The sequence below is a fragment of the Rana temporaria genome, chromosome 9 (genome assembly GCF_905171775.1).
Source record: "Rana temporaria chromosome 9, aRanTem1.1, whole genome shotgun sequence".
Classification (NCBI taxonomy): Eukaryota; Metazoa; Chordata; class Amphibia; order Anura; family Ranidae; genus Rana; species Rana temporaria.
The window spans coordinates 75,402,252-75,427,196 of record NC_053497.1 but is presented as its reverse complement, the minus strand read 5'-3'; positions in this window follow the sequence as shown (position 1 = coordinate 75,427,196).

Sequence of the window (24,945 nt, the reverse complement as noted above, 5' to 3'; positions counted from 1 at the left end):
GGGATATTTATTACAGCAAAAAGTAAAAAATATTGCATTTTTTTCAAAATTGTCGCTCTATTTTTGTTTACAGCGCAAAAAATAAAAACCGCAGAGGTGATCAAATACCACCAAAAGAAAGCTCTATTTGTGGGGAAAAAAGGACGCCAATTTTGTTTGGGAGCCACGTCGCACGACCGCGCAATTGTCTGTTAAAGCGACACAGTCCCGAACTGTAAAAACCCCTTGGGTCTTTAGGCAGCAATATGGTCCGGGGCTTAAGTGGTTAATGAAATAGGAGAAAAAGGGATAATCAAGTATAGCTGGCCTTAAAGTGTTTGTTACCCTAGAAAAAAATTGATCCTGTTCCTTTAAAGCATGAATAACAGCACAGTGCTTGTGCTGTGTAATGTGGCCCCTTCTATCACCTTTGTTTTTAAATAACAAACATGTAACAAATAACAAACATGTCATAGCCCCCCCCAGCACTGGTTTTACTTACCTGAGCCCCATCTTCCCATTTTAATCCAGTGATGTGCAGCTCTCTGGGGACTCTCCCACATCATTGAGTGAAACAGCAGCTGGAGGCATTGGTCCCTGCTGATGCCAATCACAGCAAGTGAGCCAATGAGGAGAGAGAGTCACTGTGTGTAAATGGACCTGCAGAACCGCAGCTCAGGAATGAGCCTGCGTGGGTGTTCCCATTGCAAGCTGCTTGCTCTGAGGGCACTAAGCATGAAGGAGGGGTCAAGAGCGCCAGCAAGGGACCCAAGAAGAGAAGGATCAGGCCTGCTCTGTGCAAAACCACAGCACAGAGCAGGTGGTTTGTTATTTAAAAAAGCCTTTAGTATCACTTTAGTATCAAGAATTGGATGAGATGTATAGGAGTATGAAGCATATCAGTTTATGCATTGGTTAAATGATTACACAAACTAACAGACTCTAAGATAAGGACTGCCCTTCTATGAAGTTTTGTGATCAGTACTAGCTCACTTCATTGATTTTATAACAACCATTGAAAGCACTTACTGGATCTCAGCTGTGATACTTTGCTGCATCCTCTCTATTCTTATGTATCACTAAAGCATTTAGCTCCTCTGCTACCTATTTTAAGTGTTATTTTCCCATCGGTCTCCATTGTATATTCCCAGTGTGTCCAATTTCTATGATATAATTTAAAGAGTAATTATTAAATAGCCACTTCCAGATCACTATTGTTTTCCAACACCTGCTACCAAATAACTACTTTTTGTCAGGAAGACAAAAGACATTTGCAACATTTATTTTGTTCTTGAGATATTTACAGTGCTCAATTTTAAATATATATAGATCTATATACAGGTATATATATATATATATATATATATATATATATATATATATATATATATATATATATATATATATATTTATAGTAAAAATGTGTATTCTTATAGGCCTACAATACATAGCTCGGCGCCTGGTGGACGCCCACTTTTAAAAAAAAAACACAAGATCAAAAATAATGTTTCCTCTAAAAATGAAAGTGGAGGAAACACAGAAAAGCAGCTGTTTAAAAATAAATGAATCTATAAAAAGGTATTCATAACATATACTTGAAGGAGAATCCCTCTTAATGCAAAAATACCAAACAGCGCTGGTGTTAGATGTCAGGTGACTAACAGCACCATATAATACAACTAGACAGATAATCAGTCCCAGGTGATTTGAAAAAAAATTCCAACATAAATAAAATGTCCAATAATGGTGATAGAGGAGATAGAGATCGTGCACCATCCACTGCACTCGCAATCCACCACGTGTTGAAAAAACGGACCCCGCAGGGGTTCAAACTCACCAGAGATAAAACCAAAGCAAACCTTTCACAGTGATCGAAGATAAAGCTATGAAGACTGCCGGCATATCCGTCTCATAAGGGACTCACTTCTTATAGGATCGACCTCAGATGTGATAAATAAACACAAAAAATGCCAACATAGCGTAATTCTGTTTAATATACATCCCTTCCATCAGGAACCCCCCTTAAAATTGTACGTACACAAAGTATAATCAAAAGAAGCAGAGTAAAATCACTTCACCCGGTCCTTTGCAAAGAAGCAGCGTGTTTGGCCACAGTCCCCAGCTGATATGCAGGTGGAACAACTTCCTTCTCGAATCCCTCAGTGAAGTGTAAAAGACATGTCCAGTTAAGGCGTAAGGCTGTAACCCTTACTAGTTTTGTTGTTCGTGCGACTTCTGCGGAGGGTATAGCTAAGCCCAAGCCATGACAGGATATAAATAATCTCCCATCATCCATCCGACAGCCAATCGGAACCCACTAGGGGCGTTCCTACAGGCACTCGCCCGTCAGCCAATCGGAACACAGGGGGCGTTCTAAACAAATGCACGTCACACCGTCCCATGTTAGTGGATCACTAACATGAGTAGGTGTGACGTGCATTTGTTTAGAACGCCCCCTGTGTTCCGATTGGCTGACGGGCGAGTGCCTGTAGGAACGTCCCTAGTGGGTTCCGATTGGCTCAGAATCAAGTCGACGCATGCTCGGAAGCATTGAACTTAATTTTTCTCTGCACGTTGTTGTGTTTTACGTCACCGCATTGGACACAATCGGATTTTTAACCGATGGTGTGTAGGCAAGACTGATGAAAGTCAGCTTCATCGGATATCTGATGAAAAAATCCATCGGTTTGTTTTCATCAGACAAACGAATCGTGTGTACAGGGCATTAATCTGCATCATGGTGCATGACTGTTGAGAAACTAACTATTTACCAAAAAATTTGATAAGAAAGAGCCAACTAAGTAATGGTGAATTCAAAGTGCAACAGCCCCTTTAAGTGTGTAACACACTAAAAATGGGAACCGTGTAAAGATAGGCACTACTCATTTCCACAAATCTCTCTTTTAATAATACATGATACAAATATACAAATCATATATCTACAATAGTAAAAACAATGTTTAAATCTCCCAGCAAACATAAAAATACAAAATGTTCTAGTTCATCTCTAGTCCATATCCATATTATGCCAAACACTGTGGGGTTGATTTTCTGAAACTGGAGAGCGCAAAATCTGGTACAGCTCTGCATACAAATCAATCAGCTTTCAGTTATTCTGTCAAAGCTTAACTGAACAATAGAGATGAGCTTTATGTTTGGGTCGAATACGAGTTTGACTGTTCGCCCGTTCACAGAATAGCAAACATCATGGGGCGTTCGCGCCAAATTTGAGCGGCGCGGAACGCCCCATAATGCACTGCGACATTGCAGTGCATTGCTGTCTGATGATTGGCCAAGCATGCACTATTACCCGCATGCTTTGGCCAATCACAGAGAGATCCAAAGGCAGGGTTCCTGTAACGGAATGACCCGTGACACCCAGAGACTTTTGAAGGATGGGGGGTACTCCTGTGCCAGCGTCACTAATGACTCTTGGGTCTAGGGTCACCCTGTGCCCCTTTTGGGCATAGGGTGACTGATAAATGATAATTCATATATTGCAGGATATCTTGAAATATTACAGTTTAGTTAATGCTGTCCACAACAGGTCAATAGGATGTCTCCTTCAATGCTTAACCTAGGCTGTTGAGATGCTAATTAAGTCTGTAAAGGTCAGATGTCTAGCTTTATATACTTTGTATATATATATATACAGAAGGTATATACACTGTATCCAGTTTAGCTAGATCTCACTGCAGACCGTTCCTGCTGTACTGTTTCTAATATACTTCAGGCAGGAAGGTGATTCAGCTAGCTGCAGTGCATTTAGTATATATATATATATATCCCGGCTTGTATATATTTATATATATATATATATATATATATATATATATACACACACACACTGTATCCTGTGTAGCTAGATCTGACTGCAGGCCATTACTGGTGTAAGTGTTCAAATACACTGTCAGGCAGGCAAGCAGGTGACTCAGTGAGCTGCAGTGCATAAAATATATATACAGTTTCCTACATATATATCCACTGCATTCTAGTCTAGCCAAGCCTATATCTGACTGTAGGCTATTTCTGGTGTACGTGTTCAAATACACTTTCAGGCAGGCGACTCAGTGAGCTGCAGTGCATACAGGCTTGTATGTATATATCTCCAATGCATTCTAGTCTAGCCAAGCCTATATCTGACTGTAGGCCATTCCTGGTGTACGTGTTCAAATACACTTTCAGGCAGGTGATTCAGTGAGCTGCAGTGCATTTAATATATATATACAGGCTTGTATATATATATATATATATATATATATATATATATATATATATATATATATATATATCCACTGCAGTCTAATCTAGCCAAGCTTATATCTAACTGTAGGCCATTCCTGGTGTACATGTTCAAAGACACTTTCAGGCAGGCAGGTAAGCAGGTGACTCAGTGATCTGCAGTGCATAATATATATATATATATATATATATATATATATATATATATATATATATATATATATATATATATATACACAGTTTCCTACATATGTATCCACTGCATTCTAGTGTAGCCAAGCCTATACCTGACTGCAGGCCATTCCTGGTGTACGTTTTCAAATACACTTTCAGGCTGGCAGGCCAGGCAGGTGATTCAGTGATCTGCAGTGCATAAAATATATATATGCAGTCTCCTACATATATATCCACTGCATTCTATTGTAGCCAAGCCTATACCTGACTGCAGGCCATTCCTGGTGTACCTTTTCTAGTAAACTTCAGGCAGTGTTTTGCTAATCTAATTGTACAGTATGTCTGGAAGGCCACCAAGGAGAGGAAGACACTCACAGGCCACTAAAAGAGGGCAAGCGGGCTCTGTGTCTACAGCCAACAGTGCTGGTCATAGACACGGTGCATCCTCAGCACATGGCCGTGGGGCACATTTGTCCTTTTTTTCAGCAGCTGGTCGTGTTGAGCCACAACATACAGAAGAGTTGGTAGAGTGTATCACAAAGCCATCCTCATCCTCCTCATCCTCTGTCACCCAGGCTCAGAGTACTTTGGCTGCCAATGCAGCTGCCAAAGCAGACTATTCGATCGGTGTCATCAGTCATCAGTCACTCCTTCCCTAGCCCCACCATCTTGCCTTGAGGAGTCCCCCGAACTGTTCGACCACAGTGTCGGGTATATGCTGCAGGAGGATGCGCAGCATTTTGATGGCTCCAATGATGGTACCCAGGTTGAGGATGAAGGCAGTAATGTGAGCCCAGAGAGAGGGGATGCCCAAGAAAGACAAGGAACTGGCAGTCATGTTCCCCCAGCTGCAGCATACTGCCAGGTTTGCTCCACTGGTGAGGAGGGATGGGATGATGAGGTCTCTGACTCTATGTGGGTGCCTGATAGAAGAGAGGAGGAGGAGGAGGTACATCTCCAATGAGGCAGCTTAAGGTCAGTCAACTGACTGTATCACACCGCAGAGCTTCGCATGTGCAGGGCGCTGCTGACTCAGCGTGTTTTTTTTTCAAAAGTTCTTTGGTGTGGGATTTTTTTGAGACGTGTGGAGCAGATCGCACCATTGCTGTTTGCAACATATGTCTGAAGCGTTTCAAGCATGGCCAAAATAGCAGCCTCTTGGGCACCACATGATTGACCAGACATATGTCCATGCAGTCCGTTGGCAACAGTACTTAAAAGACCCACACAAAAGAACAAGGCGGACCTCTCCTTGCTCCTCATCAGCTGGGATCTCCAACCCCCACTATACCTTCAGTCCTCTGTGTGCAATCTGCTTGCAGTACACCTAAATCTGATTGTATCAGGCAAATTTCCCTGCCCCAGTTGCTAAACCGTCAATAGAAATTCAGTCCCAGCCATCTACATGCTCAGCGGCTGAGTGCTAGCTTGGCTAAATTGCTAGCACTCTACAGTACCTGTCTGCGAGAATGTGTTTCCAGCACGACGGCATCGCGCTTATTCTCGGCGACAGGGTGCCGACATCTCGCACTCGCTGGAATAGGAAAAGCACATTCCAGCGAGCGCGACATCAAATCGATGGGGATCCGACTTGGATTCCCGCCAATTCTAGCCGCAGCGGTTGGTATGAATCATGAGGGGGAACTCCACGTCAAATTTTAAATAAAAAAACGGCATGGGTTCCCCTCCAGGAGCATACCAGGCCCTTAGATCTGGTAGTCTGGTATGAATTATAAGGAAAACCCCTACGCCAAAAAAACGGTGTGGGGGTTCCCCCACAATCCATACCAGACCCGTATCCAAGCATGCCGCCTGGCCGGTTAGTAAAGTGAGAGTGGAGACAAGCAAGCGCCCCCCCTCCTGAGCCATACCAGGCCGCATGCCCTCAACATGGGGGGGTGGGTGCTCTGGGGCAGGGGGGCCCCCTGCGCCCCCCCCACCCCAAAGCACCCTGTCCCTATGTTGATAAGGACAGGGCCTCTTCCTGACAACCCTGGCAATTGGTTGTTGGAGTCTGTGGGAGGGAGACTTATCGGAATCTGGGAGCCTCCTTTAATAAGTAATACTTCATATTTCCATCACACACTTTCCTGGATCCGCTCTTGGGTTTGGGTGCTCGTAGCAACAACCAGCTGGATACTGGTACACGTTACAGTAGAAATATTTGCCAGCACACCATGGAACAACGTAAATAGCGTCCAAATTGATGTTTTATTGCATGATCACAACACAAAGAGAGTGCAACATTTCGGAGCCACATGGGGCCCCTTCGTCAGGCATGTGATAAATGTGGGGTTACAATGTGCAAAATATAAAGAGCCATCAACCAATCAAAAAAGGACAGAGAAAGAAAAAAATGAAAACCAAGCTCCTCCCACCCCCCGACTGGTATGACGTCAAAAATCCCACCAGAAAACATTTAAAATTACCACAGTGTGTCATTAAAAATTGACACAAAAACAAAAGCAGATGTACCCTGGGAAGGCATGTATAAATGTGCCTAAAATACCTGTTATCAGTCTCTAAGAAAAACGTTCTGGCTGCCGTGGGAAAAATATGTGTCTTACTTGATTGGATGGCGCCAGTGCAGGGTGAGCGATGTTTGTGTGTACCGCGGCGCTAACCTAGTAACCAGCGACGCTCAAAGGGCATCTGACGTGGATGTGCAGGGAGTCCTTTAATAAGGGGGCCCCCAGATACCGGCCCCCCACCCTAGGTGAATGAGTATGGGGTACATCGTACCCCTACCTATTCACCTGGAGGATAATTGTCAATAAAATAAACACACAACACAGGTTTTTAAAATTATTTATTAGTCAGCTCCGGGGGTCTTCTCCGCTCTCCGGGGGTCTTCTTCGCTCTCCTGGGGGTCTTCTTTTGTCTTCTCCACTCTCTGGTGTCGTCTCGGCGCTCCCTGGTTCTTCTCCCGCTCGCTCTCCGGTGCCTTCTTTGGGGCTGGCCCCCGCTATCTTCTTTTAAGGCTCTTACTAGCAGCGGCCAGCCCGGTCTTCTTTGCCGCCTTCTGCCTTCTTCTTTTCTTCTTTTCTTCCGATGTTGACTCTATGCTCCCTCCCGCTGTAATGCCGGGTGTGCGGTGCGCAGCGATTTATATAGGCCTCTTATAACGTCACAGTCCCAGTATGCTCCGGCACCCACGGAGCATGCTGGGACTGTGACGTCATAAGAGGCCTATATAAATCGTCGCACACCCGGCATTACAGCGGGAGGGAGCATCGAGTCAACATCGAAAAAAAGAAGAAAAGAAGAAGGCAGAAGGCGGCAAAGAAGACCGGGCTGGCCGCCGCTAGTAAAAGAGCATCAAAGAAGATAGCGGCGGCCAGCCCCGAAAAAGGCACCGGAGAGCGAGTGGGAGAAGAACCGGGGAGTGCCGAGACGACAACGGAGAGCGGAGAAGACGGAAGAAGACCCCACCGGAGAGCGGAGAAGACCCCCGGAGAGCGGAGATGACCCCCGGAGCTGACTAATAAATGATTTTAAAAACCTGTGTTGTGTGTTTATTTTATTGACACTTTTCCTCCAGGTGAATGGGTAGGTGAATGGGGTATGTACCCCATACTCATTCACCTAGGGAGGGGGCAGGTATCTGGAGGCCCCCTTATTAAAGGGGGCTCCCAGATTCTGATAAGCCCCCCACCCGCAGACCCCTACAACCAATGGCGAGGGTTGTCGGGAAGATACCCTGTCCTTATCAACATGGGGACAGGATGCTTTGGAGTGGGGGGGGGCGCAGGGCCCCCCTCTTGCCCCAGAGCACCCCCCCATGTTGAGGGAATGTGGCCTGGTACAGCTCAGGAGGGGGAGCGCTCGCTAAGGGTTTGGTATGGATTGTGGGGGAATCCCCATGCCGTTTTTTTGGCATTGGGGTTCTCCTTACAATCCATACCAGACCTAAGAGCATGGTATGCTCCCGGAGGGGAACCCATGCCGTTTTTTCATTTAAAATTTGGCGTGGAGTTCCCCCTCATGATTGATACCAAAGGCTGCGGCTAGAATTGGCGGGAATCCAAGTCCGATCCCCGTCGCTTCTATGTCGGCTTTTTCCCATCGCGGCGAGCCGGCTCGGCGCTGGCTCCCGCGACGGGGCTTGTAGGTGATCAATCTCACCGAGAAAGTGAGTGAGATTGACACAATATCGCGGTCACCTACTGTAACTGCTGCCTTTTCAGCTGGTAGACTCTGTCCCCTTTTGAGAATTTGTGGAATGTTTGGTACCTCAGTGGCAGGTTCCAAAACACATTTTTTTTCAGAAAGCCATTCCAGCTATCTACCGGCATGTGGAAGGCAATGTCTTGGCCTCGTTGGACAGGGCGGTCAGCGGTAAGGTGCATATTACAACTGACTCATGGTCCAGCAGGCATGGACAGGGACGTTACCTTTCTTTCACGGTGCGATGGGTAACTCTGCTGGCAGCTGGGAAGGATGCAGGACAGGGTGCAGTATTGTTGGAGCTTGTTCCGCCACCATGGCTCCAAAATGCTGGTAGTGGTGATTCTGCCACACCTCTCTCCACCACCCCTCCTCTTCTTCTTCCTATATGGCCTCTTCCTGCGCAGATTTGTCCGCAGAACCAGCGGGGCTCCTTAGGCATTCTAGGGGCTACGCAAACACTCAGGCAAAAAGATACCATGCAGTGCTTGAGTTGGTCTGCTTAGGGGACAGGAGCCACACAGGGGCAGAGATTCTGTCAGCTCTGCAGGGCCAGGCTCAGAGGTGGTTGATGCAATGCCAGCTTCAGCCAGGAATGGTGGTTTGTGACAATGGCACCAACCTCCTCTCTGCCCTCTGTCTGTTATGTATCACGTACCTGGTAGCCAGAGCCCGATGGTAGGAGGAGGCCTCTCTTACAGCTCCGGCTAGTGAGCTGCCGGATTGGGAACAGCAGACTCAGGAGCCTGGCGGGGTAGGAGTGCCGGCGTGCTGGGTAGGTGAAGCAGGTGCTGACTTCCTCTGGAAGGGTAGACTGTAACTGCTAAAACCAGGGACGAGGGTCAGCGACCCTAATGGAAGGTGAAGGTTCACTGTAGAAGACTGGGAGATGATTAGGTTAATGACAGCAGACTGAAGCAGAGTCAGGTAAGCCGGGTCACAACAGATGATTCAGGTAATCAAATGCAGCAGGCAGAAGAGTAATCGGGGTACAAGCAGGAAGGTCTGGCAACGGTAGATCAATCAGAAGAGGTAGTCAAGGGAAGCCGGGTCAGGATCGGAGAGATACGGATAGTCAAACAAGCCGGGTCACAAAGTTCAATCAGAAGTTCAATCAGGTAAACAGGTTCTCAGGTTCAAGTTCAATCAGGGACTGCAGATCAGACAGCAACTTGCAGGAAGCAAGGACTGAGCTTTTAAAGGCGTTTTGGCGCCAAGGAGGGTTCACGTGCACGCGCGCGCTGTCGCTGCGCACGTGCACGCGCGCGCTGCTGAGGCACGCGCACGTCCCACTGATGCACGCCGTTGTCTCAGCCCAATGCTGGGCTGACGATTTTGGGAGGTAAGTCCCTGACACTGTCAGGGACACTTGACACATGTTCCCTGTTTGGTTCACGTCCTTAATTTGGTGGTGCAGCGGTTCTTGTGCACGTACCCAGGCTTACCGTATCTCCTTAGGCAGGCTAGGAAAGTCTATGGGCATTTCTGTCAGTCATATAATGCCAGTGCTTGGCTGGCTGACCTTCAAAAGGAATGCAACCTGCCCAAGAACCGCCTCATCTGTGACATGCCCACCAGGTGGAACTCAACGTTGGCAGTGCTGCAGTGGGTGCACGTGTAGCAGAGGGCCATCAATGAGTACCTGTGTGAGTATGGCACCAGGACAGGCTCAGGGGAGCTTGGCTTTTTTTCGCCATGCCAGTGGCTACTGTCCCTCTTGTCTTCCTGTTGGAGCACACGCTGCATGGAATAATGGACATGGCATTTGAGACAGAACAGAGGGAGGAAGAGAAGGACTTCCTTACCTCTCAAGGCCCCCTTTATCCAGACTATTCCTGTGGGCCCGCCGATCACACAGGAAGAGAAGGAGGAGGAGTATGTGTATTGTGTCAGCATGGAGGTGGAGCCTAGCACTCAGCATCAGCAGCAGTCTTCAAGGGATCGTTTTCAGTCCCCAAAAACCCATGGACTTGTACGTGACTGGGAGGACTCCTTAGTGACCCAGAGGACTCGGGATTGAATGCCTCAGCAAACCTACGCTGCATGGCCTCCCTGATCCTGCAAAGCCTGCGAAAGCCTGTCAGAATGGGGATCCGCCTTGTTTGCAACCCTGTTCTGCCTCTCCTCACCGCAATCGCGGTTGGCTAGCAGACATTGATTCCAATGGATCCACGAACAAGCTCCCATGATGCGCGATGGGCGCCTGCGTGTGCTTGCAGTACCACGTGCACAGACTGATTTACATGTACGTATATATGCAGAAGGCAGTCAGCAAGTGGTTAAATAAATTTGAGAAAACATGCCAATATCTCATATTCCCAAAAGTCCCTAACATTATGGTACATTATGGTTTAAAATGGTATTAAACCATGGTATTAATATATTGCAGCTTCCCAATCCCTAGATGTGGTGGCTGCATGAGTTTTATTTTTTAATCTTTTTTCACATTGTTTCACTTGGTGATTCAGCCCTCCCCACCCAAAAGGTGCCAAATGTGGCACTGCAGGGGGGGGGATTAGATAAGCGGAAGTTCTACTTTTGGGTGGAGCTCAGCTTTAAAGGACATATCCTGCCACAATAACGTTTGTGGCATATCTGAAACAGTACTAGTACAGCAATTTGATTTTAACTGATATGAGCAGGAAATGACCTCTACATTACTGCAAGACCTTGATCATATGGAAGTGATCATAGACTGTATCCACCGCTTACCCAGACCTCCACATTTCCCAGACACTGCACCTAGAGATGTTTTAATAAGGATTCACCTTTTTCATCTAAAAGTAAATTGCTTGCCAATTTAAGAACTCTGGGCACTTTGCCCAACTCTTATGCAGATCCACAGTTTTACGCTGATCTTTTACAACAGACAGTGCAATTAACAAGACAGCTCAGTATTGTTATGAAAGAATTAGATGGGATTTATCCAACTGGGGATATCCCACTAAGCTCTTAATCAACTAGAATGATGCCTCACTTATCATTGTAACTCTAGAAGAACATTTGAGCCTACTGAAGTCTTGGGGCATCATTCCCAGATTACAAATTTGTGGCAGTCCTACACACAATGGATTTGTTCGCTGAAAACAGACCGATGAACTGTTTTCATCGGACAAACCGATCGCATGTGGGCCCTATCAGTTTTATTTCAATCGGTGTAAAAAAATAGAACATGTTTTAAATTTTTCCTTTGGATAAAAAAACGATAGAAAAAGCCGATCGTCTGTATGGAACTCCATCGGTCAAAAATCCATGCATGCTTGTAATCAAGTCGACGCATGCTTGGAAGCATTGAACTTCATTTTTTTGGCTCGTCGTAGTGTTGTACGTCACCGCGTTTTGGCACGATCAGATTTTTGACTGATGGTGTGTAGGCAAGACTGATGAAAGTCAGCTTTATCGGATAAGCGACTAAAAAATTCATTGATTAGATTCCATCGGATATTCGATCAAGTATACAGGGCTTAACACTTGTTAACTCGCTGCATATTCTCACTGGCAAGTTGTACACTTGCAGAGCACTTGAAGCACAAGTTCCAGTTGACCCTTTTCCAATTTGTATCACATTTGTATGGCAAGTCTCTAGCAAGAGCAAAGTTGCAGTGGTGAATCTACAGCAAAAAGCTCTGCATGTCGCAGTGATCTCTGTGGTGGGATAACTATTGAACAACATAACTGAACCAGAACTTGCAGCAGACTTGCAGAATGTTGGCAAATAATGTTTATCTGGAGTCATGCAATGTGGACTTGCTGCAATTGTGCAACAAACTTGTGAAACCTGACAAGTCTAGCAATAGCTTAGCAAGTAATTTTCAAAAAAAGTATCCCAGAGAGGCAAATCAAAATCCTTGGTGATTATTATCCACCTGCGTGTTTAGACATATAGCTACCTTCTCCTAATCCGGCACTACTGATGAGACTAGGTTCACAGAACTTGCTTCTCCCATACTTTCTGACACTGCACTTAAATTGTAGAAACCTATAGTTTGTTTGATTAGTTAGTGTCTACTGGATGCTGTCCTGGTCATATGTAGTGTTGCTCACGAATATTCGCATTGCGAATATTCGACTCGAATATAGCATATTCGAGAAATCGCGCTATATTTCGAATTTCGCGGTGAATATTCGCAATTCCGAATATTCGCATTTTTTCAATTTGATTTTTAAAACAGATCACATCCTATCGACGTCTAAAAGCATTGATGGTATGATTAGAGACCCTGGGCCGAGTAGCTAAGCTGAGGCGATCCTATTATGTTGCCAAATTGAAAAAAAAAAATTGCGATTTTTCGCTATTGCGAATGCGAAAATGATTGCGAATTTTCGATAACTGTGGTAGGAGAACTCTGATTGTCTCTGATGCAAAAGGGGGGGGCTTTGTGTATGTGTATGTGTATGTTATGAATATTTGTATGTTTGATATTATTATTTTTTGTAAGAAGGAAAAAATTGCGCATACCTTAAAAAAGGGGAGAATACAGCAGCAACTCTAAAATGTTATACAACATAAATTAATACAAGACAGAAAATGGAGTCGCTCTACAAGAATAAAAAATATGTCTAGTGACAAGACATGTGGGCAAATTATAAAATAAGCAAGCGCAAATAACTTGTGAAATACACAGTGAAACAAATATATAAAGAAATATAGTCCCAATAATAGAAAAATAATCTTTCATAAAAATGTCTTTGATATGTGAAGTGAAAAAAAGTCCAAAGCATGCAGCATGAACGTGTTCAATCTTTAAGGTGTTTGATTGACAAACGGCTGTGACAGATGGATAGAGTAAAGAATCACCACCAATGCAAAACACTTTTTATTTTCTATTGTAAAATATCAAGAATATTCTGAGCCAATCAGAGTGCTCCTTCCGCATTTGCCGAATATTCGCAATTATTTTGTATTGTAAAATATCAAGAATATTCTGAGCCAATAAGAGTGCTCCTTATACATTTGCCGAATATTCGCAATTATTTTGTATTGTAAAATATCAAGAATATTCTGAGCCAATCAGAGTGCTCCTTCTGCATTTGCCGAATATTCGCAATTATTTTGTATTGTAAAATATCAAGAATATTCTGAGCCAATCAGAGTGCTCCTTCTGCATTTGCCGAATATTCGCAATTATTTTGTATTGTAAAATATCAAGAATATTCTGAGCCAATCAGAGTGCTCCTTCTGCATTTGCCGAATATTCGCAATTATTTTGTATTGTAAAATATCAAGAATATTCTGAGCCAATCAGAGTGCTCCTTCCGCATTTGCCGAATATTCGCAATTATTTTGTATTGTAAAATATCACGAATATTCTGAGCCAATCAGAGTGCTCCTACAGCATTTCTCGAAATTGCGCAATAAATATCGCATTCGCATGTTGCGATATTTCGATAAAATATCACGAATATTCTGAGCCAATCAGAGCGCTCCTCCAGCATTTCTCGAAATTGCGCAATAAATATCGCATTCGCATGTTGCGATATTTCGATAAAATATCACGAATATTCTGAGCCAATCAGAGTGCTCCTACCGCAGTTATCAAAAAATCGCAATTATTTTCGCATTCGCAATAGCGAAAAATCGCAATCATTTACTTTCGATAAAATATCACGAATATTCGAATTTAGCGAATTTATCTCGAATATTCGAATATATATTCGAGATATATCGCGAAATCGAATATGGCATATTCTGCTCAACACTAGTCATATGTAAGTGCATGTCTCATACTAATTAGGACCTAAATTCCTTTCCCTCGACACAAAAGACCTTATGTCAGGAATGCTGGTAGATCAGACTGTGTGACCGCACAGAGGAACCAAACAAGGTGAGTAGTGAAATAAAAGGTGTTTATTTACAAATGTGTGAACCACCAGTGCACAATAAAACGACAAACAGTATGTACAAATAAAGGGGAATACCGTATTCATAAACGAGCCAAGCCGAGGTCATACACATGGGAGGTCAGTAGATGGGTGAGGATGGGAACACAGCGGATCAGGGAGCGGATGAATGGGCAGGCTGCGGGGCAGGAATCCAAGAGGGAACAGGAACCAATGTAAACAGGCAAAGGGAAGAACGGGTCCAGGATAAGCTCAGGATGGGAAACAGAGTCCAGATAGCAGGGTCAGATAACAGGCTCAGGTCCAGGAGGTATGACGATACCAGGGCGAGGAGTGATTACACACGCCGGGTATTTATAGAGGCGTGCTGATTGCATTCAGGTCACACCTGAACGCAGGAAGGGCTGTATGCTCCATACTGCCAAGAACGCCCCGCTGGTGGACGCCAGTACTGCAGCCCAAGGATAACATAGCACCACCAGGGAAGAACTCCCCCGACAGTCCAAGACTGTCGGGAGACACCTAGTGGTGGGCCACAGTACTGCACGCCAAATACCAGGCAGTAACACCAGCAGGGGAACCTTCCCTGACAGTACCCCCCCCCAAAGGAGCGGCCTCCGGACGCTCCAATTAGATGTTGCTGGGGGAAGTCCGTGGTGTCAAGCTGGGCAGCAGATAAAGTCACATCAGGTTGGGCCGGATGAAAGTCCATGACTTTTAACAGGGCAAAGTGCAGCTTAAGCTGGGCAGCGGGTACAGAAATCTTAAGTTGGGCAAAAAGTACATCAAGCTGGGATGCAGATAGGGGCAAATCAAGCTGGGCAGCAGACTCCGGGTCGTCGAGCTGGGCAGCAGGCTCCGGGTCGTCGAGCTGGGCAGCAGGCTCCGGGTCGTCGAGCTGGGCAGCAGGCTCTGGGTCGTCGAGCTGGGCAGCAGGCTCCAGGTCGTCGAGCTGGGCAGCGGGCAGGGACACCTCAGACTGGGCAGCGGATGGCACTGAAACAGGCAGGGCAGATGGCACTGAAACAGGCAGGGCAGATGGCACTGAAACAGGCAGGGCAGATGGCACTGAAACAGGCAGGGCAGATGGCACAGCAACTTCAGGCTGGCAAACTGGCACAGCAACTTCAGGCTGGCAAACTGGCACAGCAACTTAAGGCTGGCAAACTGGCACAGCAACTTCAGGCTGGCAAACTGGCACAGGAACTTCAGACTGGCAAACTGGCACAGGAACTTCAGACTGGCAAAGGAACTTCAGGCTGGCAAACTGGCACAGGAACTTCAGGCTGGCATACAGGATCAGGCTGGCAAACTGGCCGCATAGCAGGTAGAGGTTTGGCAGAATCAGGTTCAGCTGGCATGCAAGCAGACTGGAGCAGGTTGGTTGGTGTGGAGACAGGTTGGGTTACTGGCAGGATCATCTTGGTTGGGAAAAACTTTCGTTTTTTCTTGGGCTTAGCCACAGAAGCTCTGTAGGTAAGGGGTGCAGCGGACTGGAAAGGAGGATTGGGATATGGCAGAGTAGAGGGAACAGTAGCTGGAGGAAGTTTTTGTGGGTTAGTAGGCGGCTGAGAAGAGACAGGTGGGTTGTATGCAGGATAGGTACAGGGAGCAGAGACTGGATATTGGTATCTGGTGGGAAGCAGTGTATACTGAGCTTCGACTGGGGTTGCCATTGGTGATGGACAGATGGATCTTTGGGAAGGTGAGTGGTTAATGGCAGGGCTGGAAACAGGTGGTTTGGCAGAAATCAGGAGATCTGACCATGCCTGCAGCACAGGCTGAACAAAAGCAGGTTCACACACACCTTGACTAATCAGAGACTGCACAGAACAAATGCACTCAGACAACTTTTGCTGGGGACAGGAGGAATAATGCTCATCAAAAGACGCCGGATCATCCTCTAATAACCACACCAGGGATTCAACTTGGTCATGACTGAAGGGGGGAGAGAAATCGTCACTGCCATCAGGAATAAATGACAGAGCTGGCTTTACACACAACCAAATTAATGCCTGAACATCATCATAAGACATATAACCCTGATCCACCATGGAATGGGCTGATCGGATGGCTTCCATCAGCTGGTCACTTGTCCATCCCTCAAAAAACTTGGCGACAATATTCCTCATCCTCCTCTGCCAACAGAGAATAGTAAATGATTTCATTGAAATCCATCTTTAGAGTCACACACTACACCAGTATGGTTCCTCAAAGCAATCACGTCTGATCAAGGGATGGCACTGGTATACTGTCAGGAATGCTGGTAGATCAGACTGTGTGACCGCACAGAGGAACCAAACAAGGTGAGTAGTGAAATAAAAGGTGTTTATTTACAAATGTGTGAACCACCAGTGCACAATAAAACGACAAACAGTATGTACAAATAAAGGGGAATACCGTATTCATAAACGAGCCAAGCCGAGGTCATACACATGGGAGGTCAGTAGATGGGTGAGGATGGGAACACAGCGGATCAGGGAGCGGATGGATGGACAGGCTGCGGGGCAGGAATCCAAGAGGGAACAGGAACCAATGTAAACAGGCAAAGGGAAGAACGGGTCCAGGATAAGCTCAGGATGGGGAACAGAGTCCAGATAGCAGGGTCAGATAACAGGCTCAGGTCCAGGAGGTATGACGATACCAGGGCGAGGAGTGATTACACACGCCGGGTATTTATAGAGGCGTGCTGATTGCATTCAGGTCACACCTGAACGCAGGAAGGGCTGTATGCTCCATACTGCCAAGAACGCCCCGCTGGTGGACGCCAGTACTGCAGCCCAAGGATAACATAGCACCACCAGGGAAGAACTCCCCCGACAGTCCAAGACTGTCGGGAGACACCTGGTGGTGGGCCACAGTACTGCACGCCAAATACCAGGCAGTAACTCCAGCAGGGGGAACCTTCCCTGACACCTTAAAGTGGATGTAAACCCTCCATACACCCAGTGAACAGCCTCAGATGATACACAGAGATTAACCAAATCTCCCTACATAGGTTTTATATGTATATCTGCTGTGTTCACTGTTTACAAAGTTGGGATCCTGTTAGGAGATTTTGTCTTCCTGGTTAACACAGAGTGTGATGTCTGGGCATACAGCCAAGACGGCTAACATTGCTGATTGGAGGAAAGGCACACACCCCCTCTCCTCATAGGCAGAGACTCTCAGAGCTGTTTTGTAATAGGAGCTGCTCTCTGCTAACATATTTTAGCAACCTCCTTTGACAAAAGATTCAGGCTGCTTTTGTCTAAAAAGTCAGGAGTTCTCAGGCTGATAACAGAGGAACTGTTCAGAAGAGATCTATAAGACTTAGCTCATTGAAAAGAGATAACAAAATACTGCAGATATATGTGCCCAGCTCAAATTTCATGAATCAGGTTTACACCCACTTTAATCACCCAGCTAAATGTGTTTCCATGCGGAAGACGACTCAGGACTATAAATGCAATATTTTTGTGTGTTCAAGAAACACTCCTCCATACTCCTCCTTGCACTAACACTCTCTGGTGGTATTGTCTATAAATGGTAATATCCTGTTGTATTCTTTGAATTTAGCAATGCATCCAGCTATTATTTTTAAAACCATCTACTGAACTGGCTAGAGCTATTTATTGAGAGAGTCTCCACATTTTCACATATATTACTGGAAATAAACCTTTTTGTATGTGGTAATGAAATCTCTTATACTCCAAACATAAAGAGTGCCACCTTGTCCTTTGTAATCATCTTGAGTATCTCTGCACCAGATTCTCTAAATGAGCCACTTATGTATTTATACATGACAAGTATACCTCCTCTTGCTTCTTCTCAAGAAAGAATACATTGAGTTCAGCTAATATTTCCTCATAGTTGGGGTCCTTCATGTCTAATCAGCTTGGTTGCCCTGCACTTTCTCAAGTTCCCCAATTTTTCTTTTTTTAACGGGTGCTAAAAAAATGGATTGAATGTTCCAGATCAGGTTTTACAAATGTTTCTCACATGTGCAAAATTATGCCTCTCTCTCTCTCTCTCTCTCTCTCTGTGTCTCTCTCTCTCTCTCAATAATTTCATCCACATGTTGGAGGAATCGTGGAGCCCCAGGCACACTATGTCATATTATGTAGTCATGCCCCTCCCTATTAAACTTTTGGCCAGCAATCTTCCATTTAATATCACAAATACCATCCCCCATTACTCCTTGAATGACTTTACTGTTGCTGGTTATTGATTTGGTACCTCCCACCCTCAGAGGAGTGGTGACCTACATATTTCTTGCAGCGCACCTAGCACTGGTAAAACACTAAAAGGACTCAAAAATCTCAATTATAGGAGAAGTATTCCAGACGACCCAAATGCATGCCACTTATGAGATACTTTTTGCCTCCTCTATGAGTAAATACATTGCAGCTATTAATTCCTAGAAACCATGGACAGATTGGATTAATAGATACACACATACTAAACAATGAAGCTCTTTTTAACAGGTTTTAGCCATTTGGCTAAGCATTATTGACTATGATGATTACTAATATTTGATGCTTGACTGTGTTATAAACATGCAAAATGCAGAGCTTGTGGTGGGGTTGCTGTGGCTGGGTCCCCCTTCCTCAATTTCTTTGCTTTGGTTGGGTTATGGGTGGATAGGCTGTCAGGTGGGGATGACTTATCATTATCATGCTGTGTCAGCAGGGAGCCCATACCACTGTACTGTGGAGCTAATGTGTCAGCATGTAGTCTGGTGTTGTGTGTAGATGAACTGCAGTGCTGATTAACTCTCTTTAGCATGACGAGGGAGCTGTGAGGAGCCATTTGCTGCTGAACAGGGTTTCAGTCGGGTCCAATAGGGCCTAGGCACTGTCCTTGGGGGGAGATGTACCAAAGCAAAATTAATGTGTTTAAATTGCCAGCAAAATGGCAGCTCCCAAACACTTCATTCTGTTTGTAAACAAAGCACCAGACCCTAATCATAGATGACACATGGTTTTCCCCCTAATTCAATGTGTGCTGGCAAATCCCTGTTCTGTCAGGGGAGAGGAGACATATTGTTTGTTCCTACTAAGTAGGAACAACAATATGTCTCCTCCCCCAGTCAGTCTTATCCCCATACAGTTAGACCACATCTAGGGAACACACATTTAACCCCTTGATCACCCCCTAATGTTATCCCCTTCCCTACCAGTGACATTTACACATATTTATAGCACTGATCACTGTATAAATCTCAGTGGTCCCAAAAATGTGTCAAAAGTGTCCAATCTGTCCGCCGCAATGTTGCAGTACCACTAAAAATCATTACTAGTAAAAATAATAGTAATAATAAAAATGCATAAAAATACCATAAATCTTTCCCATAGTTTGTAGACGATATAACTTTTGCGCAAACCAATCAATATATGCTTATTGCAATTTTCTTTATAAAAAATATGTAGAAGAGTATATATTAGCGTAAACTGTTGAAGATTTTTTTTTTTTTTTTTTATAATTTTTGGGTACTCCTGAGGGAGTGATATGATAAACAGTCTTGAGTAAACAGATATTTTATGTGTTATCCGAAGGTCATTTATTGTTCACCATCTTATTTGTGATGTAATGTTGCATGTTGTTATTGACAATAACATTTATTATAGCAAATTTATTTTATTTTTTTAACATTGTCACAATTTTTTGTTTTATAGCGCAAAAAATAAAAACCACAGAGGTGATCAAATACCACCAAATGAAAGTTCTATTTGTGGGAAAAAAAAGACACAAATTTAATTTTGATACATCATTAAATGACTGTGAAATTTTCAGTTAAAACAACGCAGTGCCAAATTGTAAAAAGTGCACTGGTCAGGAAGGGGGTAAAATCTTCCGGGGCTGAAGTGGTTAAAGCATGTTATACAGTACAGTACTTGTGTAATTTGTCCCCCCATATCATCTGAAATACCTGTCTGATCCTGCCTGTCTATACCCCCCCCCCCTCTGTAAACTGACCACGATAATCAGGGCTGCTGAGCCCTGAGACCGCCGTTCATTTACGTGCCTCCATCATTCGCAGCCTTTTTTCCTGCATCCCCCTCTGTCCTACTCCCTCCTCCCCTATCTGCCTGTCAGCTCCCCGATTCGCATAACCGGCTCTAAATATAACAGTGTTTTTCTGCTATAGTTCACGTTGATATACAGGATAACACTAAGCCCAAGTGGATGTCATTTATAAAAATATGCAGTATAATAGCTTATTTCAGAGCGCTGTTTGTCGCTCAGCTGACTACTCTTCGGTCTCCTCCCCTCCTCTCCTTGTCTCGGATGACATCAGCGGGGGTTTTCCAGCATCTCCCCCTGCAGTTATCGCATTCGGAGAGGAAACCAGCGGACAGTCATATGAGTGCCGAACGGCACTCTGAAGTAAGCTATTATACAGCATATTTTTATGAATTACATGCACTGGGGAGCTTAGTGTTATATATCAGCTTGAACGATAGCAGACAAAAATTGTACCTTAATAGTGTTGAGCAGAATATGCCATATTCGATTTCGCGATATATCTCGAATATATATTCGAATATTCGAGATATATTCGCTAAATTCGAATATTCGTGATATTTTATCGAAATTAATTGAATGCGATTTTTCGCTATTGCGAATGCGAAAATAATTGCGATTTTTTTAATAACTGCGGTAGGAGCGCTCTGATTGGCTTAGAATATTCGTGATATTTTATCGAAATATCGCAACATGCGAATGCGATATTTATTGCGGAATTTCGAGATATGCTGGAGGAGCGCTCTGATTGGCTTAGAATATTCGTGATATTTTATCGAAATATCGCAACATGCGAATGCGATATTTATTGCGCAATTTCGAGATATGCTGGAGGAGCGCTCTGATTGGCTCAGAATATTCGTGATATTTTATCGAAATATCGCAACATGCGAATGCGATATTTATTGCGGAATTTCGAGATATGCTGGAGGAGCGCTCTGATTGGCTCAGAATATTCGTGATATTTTATCGAAATATCGCAACATGCGAATGCGATATTTATTGCGCAATTTCGAGATATGCTGGAGGAGCGCTCTGATTGGCTCAGAATATTCCTGATATTTTATCGAAATATCGCAACATGCGAATGCGATATTTATTGCGCAATTTCGAGATATGCTGGAGGAGCGCTCTGATTGGCTCAGAATATTCCTGATATTTTATCGAAATATCGCAACATGCGAATGCGAAATTTATTGCAGATATTTCGAAAACTGCTGTAGCAGCACTCTGAAATCGAATATGTATGATATTTTAACCAAAATACATATTGCGATTGCGATTTTTCGATCGCGCATGCGCAATTGCGCGAACAACACGCGACCATTTCCTGGAGCCTTGCCAGTTTCCAACTTATGATCGCAGCGCAATCACACAGCAACATGGTTGGAAGCAATTTCACTAAGTCTGAGGAAAAGTTGCTGATTTGTGTAAGTATTTTGACCACTGTTATTTCATCATCTTCAACTGCATTTTAGTCTAGTTTAAAAGTTAGTATATATGATCAGATATTAGTATTTCACAAAAAATGTGTCTCCTGCTTTTACAAAACTACAAGTCCCAGCATGCCTGGACAGCTGCAGACACCCTGGTTGGCAAATGTGTATTTAGGCACTTTTCCTTGTTATTTAGCATAATGAATTTAACATTTTATTGGACATAGGACGTATGCGAACGTCCTGACTTCAGTGTCCTCAAGGCCCAAGGACGTTCGAATACATATTGCCCTTTAGATGTTGCAGAACTACAACTTCCAGCATGCCTGGGAATGCTGGCACTTCTAGTATTGTAAGTTCTGCAGGCCCACATTTTTCAGGCCTTTATGCACGGGTCTCTAAACTGTGGCACCCTAGATGCAGCAAAAGTAAAATTCTTAGCATGCACTGACAGACCGTGGCTGATGGGAGTAGTAGTTTTGCAACAGCTGGAGGTGGACTGGTCTTGAAACCCAGAGTTAGGTAACAAACCCGTAGTGTTTTGCAACCATTCTGCCTCCAGCTGGTTATTTTCTGTTGAAAAGCCTGTGGCGTGCAAAACACAACCCAAAAACTCCACCCGGTGCAAGGAAAAATTTGCACACACCTAAAGAGTGACATCACAAAAAACTGCGACGGTTGCATACGTCAGTGGTCCTCCGAAAAGGTCCCGTCTCTGACCCCCCGGGGCGTTAGGCTCCTAGGCTCCTGACAGGGAAAAGAGTTACTGTGGTCCATACAGCCGAAGCCATATGGACCCATCTCGGTCCAAGCAGCGCAATCAACACGCGAACAACACGCGACCATTTCCTGGAGCCTTGCCAGTTTCCAACTTATGATCGCAGCGCAATCACACAGCAACATGGTTGGAAGCAATTTCACTAAGTCTGAGGAAAAGTTGCTGATTTGTGTAAGTATTTTGACCACTGTTATTTCATCATCTTCAACTGCATTTAAGTCTAGTTTAAAAGTTAGTATATATGATCAGATATTAGTATTTAACCAAAAATGTGTCTCCTGCTTTTACAAAACTACAAGTCCCAGCCCAGCCCAGCATTTTAGTCTAGTTTAAAAGTTAGTATATATGATCATATATTAGTATTTCACAAAAAATGTGTCTCCTGCTTTTACAAAACTACAAGTCCCAGCATGCCTGGACAGCTGCAGACACCCTGGTTGGCAAATGTGTATTTAGGCACTTTTCCTTGTTATTTAGCATAATGAATTTAAAAAATTTTTGGACATAGGACGTATGCGAACGTCCTGACTTCAGTGTCCTCAAGGCCCAAGGACGTTCGAATACATATTGCCCTTTAGATGTTGCAGAACTACAACTTCCAGCATGCCTGGGAATGCTGGCACTTCTAGTATTGTAAGTTCTGCAGGCCCCCATTTTTCAGGCCTTTATGCACGGGTCTCTAAACTGTGGCACCCTAGATGCAGCAAAAGTAAAATTCTTAGCATGCACTGACAGACCATGGCTGATGGGAGTAGTAGTTTTGCAACAGCTGGAGGTGGACTGGTCTTGAAACCCAGAGTTAAGTAACAAACACGTAGTGTTTTGCAACCATTCTGCCTCCAGCTGTTTTTTTCCTGTTGAAAAGCCTGTGGCGTGCAAAACACAACCCAAAAACTCCACCCGGATGCAGTGAAAAATGTGCACACACCTAAAGAGTGACATCACAAAAAACTGCGACGGGTACATACGTCAGTGGTCCTCCGAAAAAGGTCCCGTCTCTGACCCCCCGGGGCGTTAGGCTCCTGACAGGGAAAAGAGTTAGCAACGCATATCTCCCCTATACGTGTATCCTGTGTTGTTAATAATATATTCATAATTATGCAAATGATAATGGCTGCTATATTTATGCAAAAAAGGTGGCGACCGAAATGGCAGGATATAAAATCTTTCATGTTACCCCTGTCATTGATTAATAAGGCGAGAATGCTTCCAATTGTTGAATAGCATACATTTACGTCATATATCCATAAGGCTGTCAACAGAAGTATTACAATATACTTTGTTCTTCATCTTGCAGAAGTTCCTGGAAACAGGATACGATGAGCTGCGGAGGCAGCCAGAGAAAAGGGCTGTGGTCAGCGCCCTAATCGCTGACTTTGGCGGCCAACATGACCACAAGGCCATTGTTAAGAAGTGGTCTGACCTGAAGAGGCGCCAAATGGTTCATGTCAGACGTCTTCGGGCTAAATATCATCCAGGTAAGTTATTGTTGACAGTTATGTTTTTTTTTAAAAAAGTGTATTTTGTGCGTGAACTCGAAAGAGAGAGGAGCCGGCCTGCAGGAGTTGGGAGGCCTCCCCCAGAGGCAATCTGCCACCTTTCTCCATGCCCCGGTTGGCAATGGCGGGTGTGAGGGGGTCCTCCCAACCCAACCTCGCATAGCACACCCACCAGGGGCGGGGCTGAGACCACCAAACTCAATTCACAGGTAGCCGAGAGCGGGATCCGAACCCCTAGCTGCAGAGGTGAATCAGTTGTCAGTGCAGTGGCAATCGCGTGGAGCCACCGCAGCTCCTTTGGTGACAGTTATGTAAGGTCATATGTAATTCATGTAAGGTCAGATGTTGTTAACCAAGATGCCATGTTGTGCTAACATATATCACCACCGGCCAAGGTATTCATAGTACTGTTGAAAAAAGACATGGGACAGCAGACAGGAACACAGAAGTTATGTGGGAACATAATTTTCCCATTGCTTTGCATGGGACTTTAAAGAAAAACCCCGACCATGGCAAGTGGGGGTGGGTAAGGTTTAAACCACCTATCCTATGTTTGTGGCTGACATATAAGTAACCTGTGTGCCAAGTTTCATATAAATATCTTTAGCCATTTGTACGTGATGCTGGAACATACATACATACATACATACATACATACATACATTTATGCACACACACACGTTGAGTTTTATATATATAGATTACCACTAAATTCCTGTGTTAGGAGTGGGGTTGTTATAGTAATCCCGTGTGCTCCATCAGGCCCTTTTTTTAACATGAGATGGTCTGAACAAAACAAAGGAGACAAAAACAGCTCATTTTA